The 13361-nt window shown below is 43.0% G+C and overlaps 1 long non-coding RNA gene across 2 annotated transcripts; it reads right to left on the bottom strand.

Moving 5' to 3' along the window:
• Window positions 1-2158: 2158 nt before the first annotated feature.
• On the bottom strand, window positions 2159-13213 carry LOC140696373 (uncharacterized). 2 transcript variants are annotated; one of them, XR_012072614.1, is made up of 3 exons: window positions 12942-13213; window positions 8636-9421; window positions 2159-2435 (listed from the first exon to the last, which is right to left on the bottom strand). It is a non-coding gene; the product is annotated as an uncharacterized lncRNA (long non-coding RNA). The 2 variants fall into 2 exon arrangements; XR_012072613.1 differs by lacking the exon at window positions 2159-2435 and having other exon boundaries at window positions 8597-9421.
• Between the last annotated feature and the right edge of the window lie 148 nt (window positions 13214-13361).

Here is a 13361-nt window from a genome sequence, read left to right as displayed (position 1 = left end):
CTTTTTTGGTTCATTTTTCTCTCCCTAACTAACCTCATTCATTCAAAAACTTGGGTGTGGTAAATTGCAAACATGGCAATAACACCTCACTCCTCTCTGAATCCTGCCTTTTAAAAGGTGACTTTGCCACTCCTCCCATTAAGAGATGGAGTGATGGAATCTACTGTGCTTTCCTTTGAACCTGGCCTGGCCTTGTGACTTGCTTTGGCCAACAGAATGTGGTGGAAGTGATGATGGAAGTTTCCAGTCTGGTCCCCAAGAGGCCTTTCATTCTTCCACTCTGAGGGTTCTGCCAGCTGTCCACTGAACAGGCCCAGGCTCAGTTTCTGTTTGATGAGATACCACGGCTATCACCCTCCCCATCCTCAGGGCAGAGACCACATGACCTGCAGCTGAGCCCAGCCCAGACACGAAGAACCACCCAGCTGAGCCTGGCTTAATCATGAGCTAAATAATTGTTTTAATTTTGGTTTGCTATGCAGCATTATTATGGCCATAGATAACCAATACCTTGGGTACTTACTATATCCCACCACTGCTCTGGAGTCTGGAGCTACAGGGAGTAAGAGATACAGAGACAGCTAAGCCATTGTTCTTACCCTGGAGGAGCTCAGTCTACTAAGGCACACAGGCTGACAAACTTAGAATAGGAAGTGACAAGTGGATTAATTTTTATTGAGTATCACCTACATGCCAGGCATAATGCTAAGCATTTTATCTACATTATCACCTCACTTAGTCTTCACTGCAAGCCTATGAAGCTGGCACTACTATTAGCCCATTTTAGAGATGAGGAATGCCGAGACCTACAGAAGTTAAGTCCTGACTCCAAAGCCCATGATTTTCCTGCCAGCCCCTAATGTTCCTCTATAATCTGAATAAGCCTTAAAGAATCAGAGGAAGGGGCCACTGGCACTCAGGGCAGGAAAGCCTCAGTGGGGCCTGGCTGATGGGGCAGATGGGGAGCCGGGGGTCACAGGTCACTGAATCAGTCCAGGGGTAAGCTGCTGTGTTATGAATTGGAGAAGCCAGGCAGCATGCATTTGGGCAGGGGGGACTGCTGGAAATGTCTTCAACTCATTTTTGGGTGGAGGCTGAAGAAGGCAGGATATAAGTCAGGGGAGGCAAGGGTATATGTGGACTCGATGGATTTTGTTTGTTCTCTGTGTCAGGAAGCATTTCTCTGGGGCAGAGTATTCAGTGCCAGACAATGCCTGATTGGGAATTTCTGCATGGAATGGATTTTAAAAAACTCGTCACTAACCCTAACCCTAACCCTCTGTTGCTTTTTTCGGCAATGCCATTTTCAGATGCTTGTTTTTAAATGGATTGTCCAGCTTTCCTCTGAGGACTCATTTGGCTGAAGGGATTGCATCCTGTGATGTCGCGTGTCAGGCGTGCCAGTCCCGTGCAGCTCCTTACCTACTCTCTGCTCTCACCAGCATTTCCTTCTCTCTAAAATGTCCACACAGAGGGGCATGGAAGAGACACAAAGTGGGTCCTGGCCTTTGCCTGGGCTGACTTTAGACTGTGAGCTCCTTGCAAGTAGCACCCAGGTCTGCTAAATTTACTGTTCCCTTATTACAGGCGGGGGTCTGCTGCAGGCAACTAGCTGGCGGGTACTGAGCGCTGTGTAGCAGGCACTGTTGGACTTAGACGTGTTAATTCACAGTAACAGGCAGGCTCTTATCGTCCTAGTTGTACAGATCAGGATCAGGACAAAAGCAGGAGAGGACAGCTCAAGGCCCAGGGCTGGGAAGGAGAAGGGAATGGATTTGCACCAAGCCATGTGGTTCCAGAGCCCGGGGTCTTAAACTCTCTGCTTTCATTGTGTAGAAATGAAATTCCAGGGGCAATAACCTGGGGCAAGTAGGGCTGGGGAGGTGGGTGGGGTCTTTCGCTTTTTCTGTTACACAGTTCTATCATTGGTTGAGGTGAATATGTAATAAAAATGCATGTCTGGGGAAATAAAATAAAATACCCCAGAATATTTTTTTAAATCATGGAATGTTATTGCTGAAAATGACCTTAGAGATGATCTACCCAAGGAGGAAACTGTCCTGCAGGCGAGGTGGTGATAACAGGATCTGGGGGAGAACCCACGCCGTCCTGACTGTCCTCGCATCATGCTCCACCTGCGGGAGCAGGCGTGGTCTGAGGTGGGCTTGCGGCTCCTTCAGCTGACTCTCTACATTCCTCACTCAGCAGAATATGCTCCAGGTCCATCCATGGTGTGGTCAATGGCAGAATTTCTTTCTTTCTCATGACTGAATAATAGTCTATAACCACATCTTCTTCATCCATTTATCCTTTGGTGGACCCTTAGGTTGTTTCCAGATCTTGGCTATTGCGAATAACGCTGCAATGAACGTGGGAGTGTAGATAGTTCTTCGGTACCGTTTTCATTTCCTTCAGATGTACATCCAGAAGTGGAGCTGATGGATCACATGGTAGTTCTATTTTTAACTTTTTGAGGAATCTCCATACTATTTTCCATAGTGGCTGCACCAATTTACATTCCCACCAACACTGTGTAAGGGTTCCCTTTTCTCCACATCCTCGCCAACAATTGTTATTTTGTCTTCTTGATAAGAGTCATTCTAACAGGTGTAAGTCAGACAGAGAAAGACAAACACTCTATAATGCTACTTATATGTGGAATCTAAAAAAAGCCAAACTCATAAAAACAGAGAGTAAAACAGTGGTTACCAGGGGCTGGGGGTGGGGAAACAGGAGACACGTTTAAGTGTACAACTTGCAATTAGTGGATTAAGTCCTGGAGATCTAATGTGCAATATACTGACAACAATATCATATTATAATAATCAAGCCTGCTAAGAGACTAGGTCTTAATTATTCTCACCACAACAGAGAAGTGATGATGTGATACGACAGAGGTGCTAACTATTGCTACCATAGCAATCACATTACAGTGTACAAATGTATCCCACATCAAAGACGTTGTACACCTTAAATGTACACAACGTTACATGTCAAATCTACTTCAAAAAAAGAAAAACAAATAAAGCACATCCTTCCCTCTTCCTCAGCGTCTCTGAGGCTGCCTCAAGTGCACAGGGCTCTCATGCTGGCCCCAAGCTGCCCACACTGATTTATCTGGGCCCCTCGTGGGCCTATCGTTTGGACATGCTTCGTGTTTTTCTGACCTCCCTCCCAATCAAATCTGCCTTGTTTCCACGTCTGATTTCCTTGAGTCTATCTGGTCAAGCTGGAGAAACTATCTAAGCAAATGAGTAAACGTCTGGCACTACTTTTCCCCTTACAGGTCATAGCTGGATTTTAACAGCAGTCACTAATGACTTCAAGGACTCCTGTAACCATTGCAGCAGCCTGGTCAGTGGGGGAACTCTTTAAGAATTTCACGCCTCAGTTAATGTTCTTTGTAGCAAAAAGCATTGTTAAGTAGGAAGGAGGAACTAATTGTAGGCAACGATGAATTCCATTCTCTGGCGATGTTGACCACAAAATCCCTTGTCCTCTCTCATCTCTTCCCCAGCAAAGAACTGCCCTCTTCTCTGACCATTTGCAGAGGAAAGGGGAGCTATGAACATCACCAGGGAGGAAGGTAAATATTGAGGCCCTCAGACAGGAGCTCTTTTCTGGGACATTTAGTTTTTACAGCATCACCCAGCGTCTCATTTTATTCAGTGATTTTGCCCTCATGCTGAACGTCCTTCAAAAGAGGAGAGTGGTCATTTCCTCCTCCTGATTCCCTGAAGGCAACATGGCAGACAAGCCACTATTGTGTTGTTCTGGGAGCAGGGGGCATGCCACTTGGATGTTATTCTTACTGGGAACATTTCTTCTCAGGAAATCTGCTTTCGGAAGTCCTGGCCGCTTCCCCTCTTGAGCCGCACGGTGGGCTGTGGTGGCTGGAGAGGAAATGGGGGTCAGGGAGCGCTTTGGAGCCTCATCCTGCATTTAGGATTCTAGCTTCCCCTCACCTCCCCGGAGGTTTTGTTCTGGAAAACAGCACTTGTTTTCCATGGAACAAAGGTTTCTGGAAAGCAGGAAGGCCATCCGGGCAGAGGCCTGTGTGGAGCAGGGCGCAGGCAGTGAAGTTCTAGAAGCCTCATAGGTGTGCATCTGCTGGGGAGGCCCGAGGGGGCCCAGCACAGGATCCCGGGGGGCAGGCCCGGGACGTCAGACCCTACACGTGTCTGGCAGGACAGGGCCCTAGTCAGGAATTGCAGGGACTCACTAATTACGAACAGCCTTTGTGGCCCAAAGGCTACAGATCAGACCTGGCTCTTCTAGGAACACACATTTCTTTGGATGTCTGTTCATCATTTGCAAAATGGAACTAGTAATACTTTCCCCTCTTACCTTGTAGAGGTAGTGTACAGATAAGAATAAATCAGCAACTAAAAGAAGGTAAAAGCACAGGTTACCAGAGCTGGGAAAATGCAAAAGATTACTCTGTTCCCTACACTCCTCTACTGTGCATGTTCCATCAAGACAGAACGTCCACCCTCCCGGAGAACTGGGAGGGCAGTTCACACAGTGAGATGCCAGCTGCCTCCCTTGTAGAGCCTGGGTCCTGATGGAACTCCCTGGATTATGTGTGTGGCTCAGTATTTCCAAAGTGGACACTATCACAGGATATGGTCAGATATTCCGGAAAACATGTTTCAGGCTCAAATTAATTTGGAAGACACTGGATTAAAAAAATTAGGACATTCTTTACTGCAGGTCTTCTCAGAACCTTTAATTTACTAATTACATTGAGAATCCCGAAAGGAGGGACACAATATACAGCCTTTCCTAGGTATTTTTGATCTCAGAGAAGTATTTTTCTCATGGCACAACTATTAATGTGTCTCATTAATACAGGGTGGTACATGTCAATGTTCATTCTCATGCCTTTGGCTATACAAAATATCTATCGTTTTTACTGATGTTAACTAGACAAGATTATTCTGTTCTTGATATCAACCTCATTAAAAAAGAAATCCACTGCTAAAAACCATTCTCTCAGAGTTCTGCTTCTGGGAAGGTGGAGCAGACATACTTTTCCCTATTCCACCTGCTAATCACCACTGGAAACCATGAGCATTTGCATATAGCACAAACATAATAAGACTTTAACAGGTGGAGGAAAGAAGGCAGCCTGACTAGGGAACGTGGGACCTGAGGAATGACACAGGAATGAGTTCTCTGGGTTTTCTTCTTGCCTCATCTATCAAGATTTAGAGTTAAAGAAGTGGGAAACAGAAACACAGACCAAAACAAAACAAAACAAAACAATCTCCTACAAAAGCCTGTTCTCTTGCCAAAGGACCAGGAAGGGAGTCTTCTAATAAGAGAGAAGGCTTTTAAACAATAAAAAGTCCACTCCAGCCAGACACCACAGGAAATACTGTGGCCCCTGCCTCCTCTTTACTTGCAAAGGCCAAGTAGGGAGTCCCCATTTGTATCCCTGCTGGCTGGTAATGATGCACCTCCTCCCCTGCAGTGTTACTGGAAACCACACAGGGAGCCTAGATTTCCACCACCACCCAAGAACAATGGCTCACCACCTCCTCCCCCAGCCCTGGCTGGGGTGGTATCCCGGAGACCTATTGGAGTGTCAGGATGTTCAGCCTTGCCCAGTGATAACAAGGCCATCTCCACAATGGTGTTAGTGGAGACCACGGTGGGAGCCAGAACTCCCACCCAGCAGTGACAAGGGGCCACCTCATTCCTGTGTGTCAATGGAGGCTGAATGGAGAGCCAGGAATTGCACCTCCATATGGCAATAATGAGGCAGCACAACTCCTGCTTCCCTTGCTTGAGCAATGTCAAAGAAAGGCAGCTAAAACAGAAGATAATATGAACATATCCACATTTCAGTTGGAAAACAGTCATCATAACAAAACCCAAGAATATCTCAAATGGAATTCAAAGACAGTTGATCAACACTGAAATGATAAAGATGTTGGGATTATCTGATGTGATTTTAAAGTAGTTATGATAAAAATGCTTCAGTAAGCCATTATGAGGATACATGAAACAAGTGAAAAAGAAAGCCTCAGCAAAGAAACAGAAAGTATCAGAACACCATAGTCCATATGAAGAAGAACCAAATGGAATTTCAAGCTGAAAAACACAATAACCAAATTAAAAACCTGGATAGATGGGCCAAACAGCAGAATAGAGGGGACAAAGGAAGAATCAGTGAGCTAGAAGACTGAACAATCGAGATTACCCAGTCTGACCAACAGAGAGAAAACAGACTGAAACAGACAGAACTACAGACACCTGTGGGACTATAACAACAGATCTAACATTTGTATCATTGGTGTTCCAAAAAGAAAAAGAAGAAAGGAAAGAAAAGTATTTGAAGAAACAATCACTGACAAATTCCAAAATTTAACAAGAGATGTAAAACTACAGATTCTAGAAGCTGAGTAAAATCCAAATAGGATAAACTTAAATCTACATCAAGGCACATAATAACTAAATTTCTAGGGTGAGGCTACAGCTCAGTGGTAGAGTGCATCCTTAGCATGTACAAGGTCATGGGTTTGATCCCCAGTACCTCCATTAAATAAAAAAAGATAATAAATAAACCTAATTACCTCTCCTCCCTAAAATTAAAAAAAAAATTTTTTTAAAAATTATAAAAACTAAAGACATAAAAAATCTTGAAAGCAACCAGAAAAAAACAACACCCGTACCTATAAGGAAAAACTAGTTTGACTGACAGTGGATTTCTCATCGGAAACCGTGGAGGCCAGAGGGAATCAGCGTAATTTTAAAGTGCTTAAAGAAAAGAACAGTCAGCATCCTATAGGCAGTGAAAATATTCTTCAGAAATGAAGAGGAAGTCAAGATATTCTGAGACGGAGAACTAACAGAATTTGTTACAAGCAGAACTATCCTAAAAGAATAGCTAAAGGAATTTCTCTAAACAGAAGGAAAATGAAAAAAAGAAGGAACTTTAGAATATCAGAAAGGAAGAAAGAATATGGTAAACAAAAACATGGGTAATGATAGTAGACTTTACTTCTCTTAAATTTTCTAAATTATGTTTGATGGTTGGAACAGAACTTACAACACTGCCTGATGTGGTTCTAAATGTATGTAGAGGAAATACTTAAGGTAGTTAAAATAGAGGAGGGTAAAGGATATAAAGGGAGCTAAGTTTTCTGTATTTCACTCAAATTGACAAGATGATACCACCAGTAGACTGTAATACATTATGTACTACATAATATAATTATATGATATATTACATAATATAATGCCTAGAGCAACCACCAGAAAGCTATGTAAAGAGATACACTAAAAAAATTATAGATAAATCCAAATGGAATTCTGCCTGAGTAACCCAATAGGAGGCAGAAAAAATTAAAATTAAAATTAAAATTAAAATTAAAAGCAGAGAGAACAAATATAAAACAAAGATAAAATGGCAGACTTAAGCCTTAACATGTTAATAATTACTTTAACTGTAAATCGTCTGAAAAACACAAATGAAAAGACAGGGGTTGGCAGACTGAGTCAAAAAATATGACCCAACTCTATATGCTGTCTATAAGAAATTCACTTTGAATAAGACATAGGCAAGTTAAAAGTAAAAGGACAGAACTGCTTCACACTCCTTACTATGGCTATTATTTAAAAAATAAAACAGAAAATAACAAGCATTGGGGAGGATGCAGGAAAATTGGAACTCTTGTCCATTGCTGATAGAATGCAAAATGGTGCAGTCACATGGAAAACAGTATGGTGGTTCCTCAAAAAATTTAACACAGACTTACTATATGATACATTTCTGGGTATATACTTAAAAGTGGAGATATAAAGAGACATTTGTATATCCATGTTTATAGCAGCATTATTCACAATAGCCAAATGATGGAAGCAACCCAAGTGTTCATCAGTGCATGAATGGGTAAACAAAATGTAGTATATACAGACAATACAATATTATTTAGCCTTAAAAAGTAAGTAAATTCTGACACTTGTTAAGAAATGGATGAACTGTGGAGACATCATGCTAATGAAATAAGTCAGTCACAAAAAATATGTACTGTATGATTCCACTTATATGAGATACCCAGAGTAGTCAAATTTATAGAGGCAGAAAGTAGATTGGTGGTTTCCATGGGGCTGGTGGGGGAGGGAAATGGGGAACTATGGTTTAATGGGTATGGAGTTTCAGTTCTGGAACATGAAAAAGTTCTGGATATGGGTAGTACAACAGTGTGAATGCCCTTAATGCCACTGAACTGTACGCTTAAAAATGGTTAAACAGTTAAAAAAAGAAGTAAAGGATATATCTTGCAAACATTAATCAAAGGAAAGCAAGAGTGGCTATACTAATATTAGATAAACCAGATGTCAGAGCAAAGAAAAATACCAAAGACAAAAAAAGGACATTATATCACGGTAAACCAAGAAAACAATTTAGCAGTGCTCAATGTGTGTGCATCCAACAAGAGAGCTGCAAAATACATGATGCAAAACCAAACAGAAGAGGAAGGAGAAACAGGCAAATCCACAATTACAGTTGGAGACCTTAACTCCCCTCTCTCTACACTTGATATAAACAAGATCCCTGCCGTAAGAGTCTGGTTCTGATACTTGCTCCATCTCTTCAAACTTTATTTTTTGCCTTGTAGCATACCTTGTAACTTTTGGTTGAAAGCTAGACATGATGTTCTTGGGTAAAAGGAACTGGGGTGAACGGTGAGTGTTGCTGTGGTAAGGTGCAGAGGGAGAGCGGGTGTTCTAAAGTCCTGCGTTAGGTCTCAGACTTGCAGTTTGCACTCCTGGGCTGTGACCTTCCCAAGTGCTTCTTGGTTTTTTTCCCACTTTAGGTGGAACAGGAAGTTGAGGGGAGTGGAATAGAAACTGGGTATCTGCCTCCCCCGAGGCTGGTTAGTTTCTAGTAAAGCCTCAACAGGAAAGGTCTGGTAAAATTGTTTCTCTTGAGGGGAGGCCTTGTTACGAAGAACAGAATGCTCTGGTGTTCTTTCAAGATGATTGTCATTCTCTTCCTCCTGCTGGAAGCATGAGGGGATCTTCCTCCCATCATCCCTGTGAGAACCTGGTAGGGCTCTGGAGGCAGAACTCACAAAAGTGTGCCCTCCGGCCACCCAAGACCGGGGCTCCCTAGAGTTTTTAGCTCTCAGAGCTGAGACTGGTGAATTTTTGAGCCTCCATGCGTTTGTTAATTACACTTTAGCTTTTCCTACCCCAGCACTTGTTCCCACAGAGGTTTCTGCTCTGATAAATTGTGATTCTCTGTATCTGCCTCTTTGTTTCTCCAACTTTTGGAGCAGTGGTTTTCTCTGTGACCTCAGTTCTCTGGTGAATCTAAGAAAAGGTGTTGCTTCTCAGCTTTTTATTTGTTGTTAGAACAGAGTGGCGACTTCCAAACTCCTTTCCTGGTGGACCAAAAACTGGAAGTCTAAAAGGTTGTGTAAAATAAATTAATATAAAGTTGTTTCTTCAACGCTCCACAAGTTACATGGTAAACAAGTTACTTTTATTTTCATATTGGACATAATTTCTCAGGGGACATGAGGAGAAAACCCTAGGGCCTAGACTTGGAAGACCGGACTCCATCCCTTACAAGGTCTCTCATTGTCAAGAATATTTGCTGGGAGCTTAAAATAAAAACATCCACACAAAAGAGCTAAATGAACATTAGTTTTGCCATCCTGGGGCAAAACATCCCCAGGGATGTTTTGATTCAATTAATCCTTCCTGAGATGCCGTGCCCTTTTCAACAGTGCTCTAATTTAGTTTTCTCAACACAAACTTCCAGGAAATTTCATTTGCCTGAAGAATGTGTAGGTACCCACTCCAGACATTCTGTGCTCCGAGGAAGACAGCGTACAGACTAGGAGCAAGAGCCACAGATTCAGAGGGGACTGGCTCCAAGGTCAGGCTCACTGGCTGTGCCGCTGAACTCCCCCCCCACCCCGGACAAGTCTAACACAAGCTCACCCAGATGCAAGGGAAGGGGACTGCTACGGCTGAATGTTCGCGTCCCTCCAGAGTTGCATGTTGAAACTGAATCCCCAACACGTTGGTATTTGGAGATGAGGCCTTTAGGAGGCTGATTAGGTTATGGGGACGGAGCTCTCACTTTGTTAGCGCCCTTAACAAAGAGACCCAGAGAACTCCCTGACCCCTTCTCCCACATGAGGACACAGCAAAAAGATGGCCATCTATGAACCAGGAAGGGGCCCCTCATCAGTCACTGAACCTGCTGGTGTCTTGTTCTTGGACTTCTCAGCCAGGACTGTGGGAAATAGATTTCTTTACCTATTAGCCGCCCAGCCTAAGTATTTTGTTATAGCAGCCTGAACTGATCAAGACAGGGAACTTTCAATGGGAGGAGTGCCAAAGGATTTGTGGCCAAGCTTTAAAACTGCCACCACAACCATGGACTCCATACAGTCCCTGTGGAGTTCATTTCCTGTGCTAGTCTGTTGGGGGAAAAAGCAAGACTTTGAGCAGAAGGAATACACAGAAGGGGATGGACCTACCTTTTTGGTGTCTAAAATTGGTAAGTTGATCATAGCTACGTCACTAATGATTTTGCCAAAATGAAGACAAGAAAGTATTTTGTGAAAAAATATTTCTAATAATGAATTATGTTTGTCTTTATTATTCATTCAAATAATACCAGCCCCCAGATATGTATAATAATTACATTCAGTCATATTTGACATCTTGCAAACTTTTAGTCATATAAAAACCGTACCTTTGGGTGTACTTTAAAATTTTTGCTGTTATGAAGAAATACTTGTTGGGATCAATATATGAAACATTTTGTATAACAGTATTAACTGACTTATATTTAAAAAATATCTGTATATCTGTGTGGTATATATTCCCTGTGCTCTGCAAATGTTAAGGGTGGGCCTACACTTTTGTGCCTCTAATCATGTTAGAACATGTAAAATCATGGCTAGCAATTATGGAGTAATTATTGTGGGCCAGATACTGTGCTACATGCTCACTTGCACTATCTCAGCAAGTCCTATAATAACCCATTATACAGACAGTAAAACTGAGACTCAAATGACCCTTGTGCTTTGCTCGAGTCACCCTGCTAATAAGTGGGTGAGCTCGGACTATGTCCTATCCACCCAATTGCAAAACCAGAACTTCTAACTTGAGCTTCATAAACACAGGTTCGTGCAGAGGGAACAGGGGTACAGCTACTGCCGTGGTGTTCAGTGGGCTCTCAGGGTTGCATTTCCTCTCCTTTTGGCCCAAGGCAGAAAAACTGTTAATTGTGTCTGATCGTTCACCTGCGGGCTCTACAGAACAAGGACATACCCAGGTCCTACTCATCTAGACCCATCTCTCACTCAGTCTTGGGGGCTGACCCAAGGGAGGGGCTCCGGCAAGCAGGCAGCATGTGGCCTTGATGCTCAGATCTACCAAAGCAGGTGTCTTTCTTTCCCTCTGTTCTCTTCTGTGTCTGGGCTTCAAATTTCCCAGGGCCGAGATGAAACACTGTTTCATCCTCCTCCCATGTGTGAAGAAGAATAAAACACACATCTTTATAAAAGATAGCTGACTTATATCACAGACCCACTCAAAGCCTGCAGGAGAACAGCGCTTGGATTATAGATAGCGCTTAAACCCATCCTTGCAGGAATTTGGTGGCTTACAAATGAAGGCAATATCTGTGTTTGGACAATGGCTACCTTGGGGACTTTATGGTGTTAATGAAATTCTATACATCAAAGCCCTTTAAAAACCTCTGCGTCCAGAACATGCAAAATGACCCCTCCTCTACTGGGCTCCAGTAACCATGATGAAAAGTGGTGGGCAGGGGAGAGGAAGAAGCATCAGCCAGCCCAGAGCACCAGGGCCCACTGAGAAGTGGACGCCTTGGTCATGGATGTGCTCATCTCAGGAGCCAGGGAGATGCATCCATCCCCCAACCCCTCTCCTGTATATGCAGAGGGAGAACGAACTGGGCTGATCATCTGAAGCAGTAGTTCTCCAAGTGTGGTCTAGGGACCCCGGGGTCCTAGAGACGTTTTCAGGCGGTCCACAAGGTCAGAACGATTACTGGCAAAGTACTATCATGTCTTTTCCCCTTTCTACTCTTATTCTCTCACCAGCATACAGTGGCATGTTATGAAGACCACACAACGTGTGATGTCGGAACAGACCGAAGGTAGAGGCAGGTATGAAATTACAACTGTCTTCCATTAAGCCAGATATTAAAGAGATTTGTAAAAATGTAAACAATGCCATTCTTCTTACTGATTTTTTTTGTTCTGGAAAATGATAGTTATTGTTCCTAAAATGTATAACTTGTGTTAGCATGTATTGGGTTTATTTTTTAATGAAATATTAAAATATTTTAAACATTTCTAAATTTTAATTTCTAGTATCATCAACATCAGTAGCTATAACCAACATACACAAAAGTTCTCTAGGATTCTCAATATTTTTTAAGACCATAAAGGGATCTTGAGACCAATAAGTTTGAGAACCACTGACATTATTGAGGGTAAAGAACACCCCTACGTGACTTAGCATCAGCGCCTCTGGGCCACGCTTCAGCCTACTCTCTAGCTCCACAGAATAAATAAATAAATGGGTTCAGATTTTAATTAGACTATCTTGAATTTAAGGTGATCTTACAGTCTATGAAGATCTAATTTAATTATAAAAGTATAGACTGTGTAAGGAAAAAAGAACCTTCACCTATGACTAAGGAAAAATAGCATTTATCTACTCTTACACTGCATGGAGGGTGTTTCATTGAACACTGTTTCTAGAAAAGGTGCCCATTCCCCAAAAGAAAAGGTTCTTGGGTCAAATAAACTTGAGATATACTGGACTTCTGAATCCAGTATTTATTGCTAGTCGTTTCAGAGCCTTCAAAATGAACATTAAAGGTATTGTGAATTTCCACCAGGGAGATAAGATGCTCCATTTTCTGGACTTACCTGACCATAAAACTCTTCTTAGGGACAACTTGTGGAACTAATCTTCCAAGAACATGGGGAACTCTTTTACTCAGCAAAAGGATGAAGTGGTCTCCTGAGTGCGGAGAGCTGCTTAGTATCCTGAAATCCACTTGCTTGCTCCAGCGAGGAGGTGAGGGCTGGCTGCACGCTCACTCCTGGTGTGCAGGTGTGGTTTGCTTGGGGGTGGCGACGGCTGGGAAGCATTCACCCCATCCGGTTGTATAGATGTGACTGGAAGCCCAGGGCAGGCCCAGGGCGGGGGGTGGGGGGAGAAGCAGAAAAGGAGGCCTTCTAGAGCTAGTGGGGAACACCGGGTACTGAAGATGTCTTAGAGGGGGGCAGTGACACAGTGAGAGATGGGAAGAGAGGGCAGGTCTGAGCTGCCTTATCCTCCCAGTC

This window comes from Vicugna pacos, chromosome 5 (genome assembly GCF_048564905.1).
Source record: "Vicugna pacos chromosome 5, VicPac4, whole genome shotgun sequence".
In the NCBI taxonomy this organism is placed as follows: domain Eukaryota; kingdom Metazoa; phylum Chordata; class Mammalia; order Artiodactyla; family Camelidae; genus Vicugna; species Vicugna pacos.
Note: the sequence above shows the minus strand (reverse complement) of the source record. Positions and strands in the feature narration are given on the sequence as shown.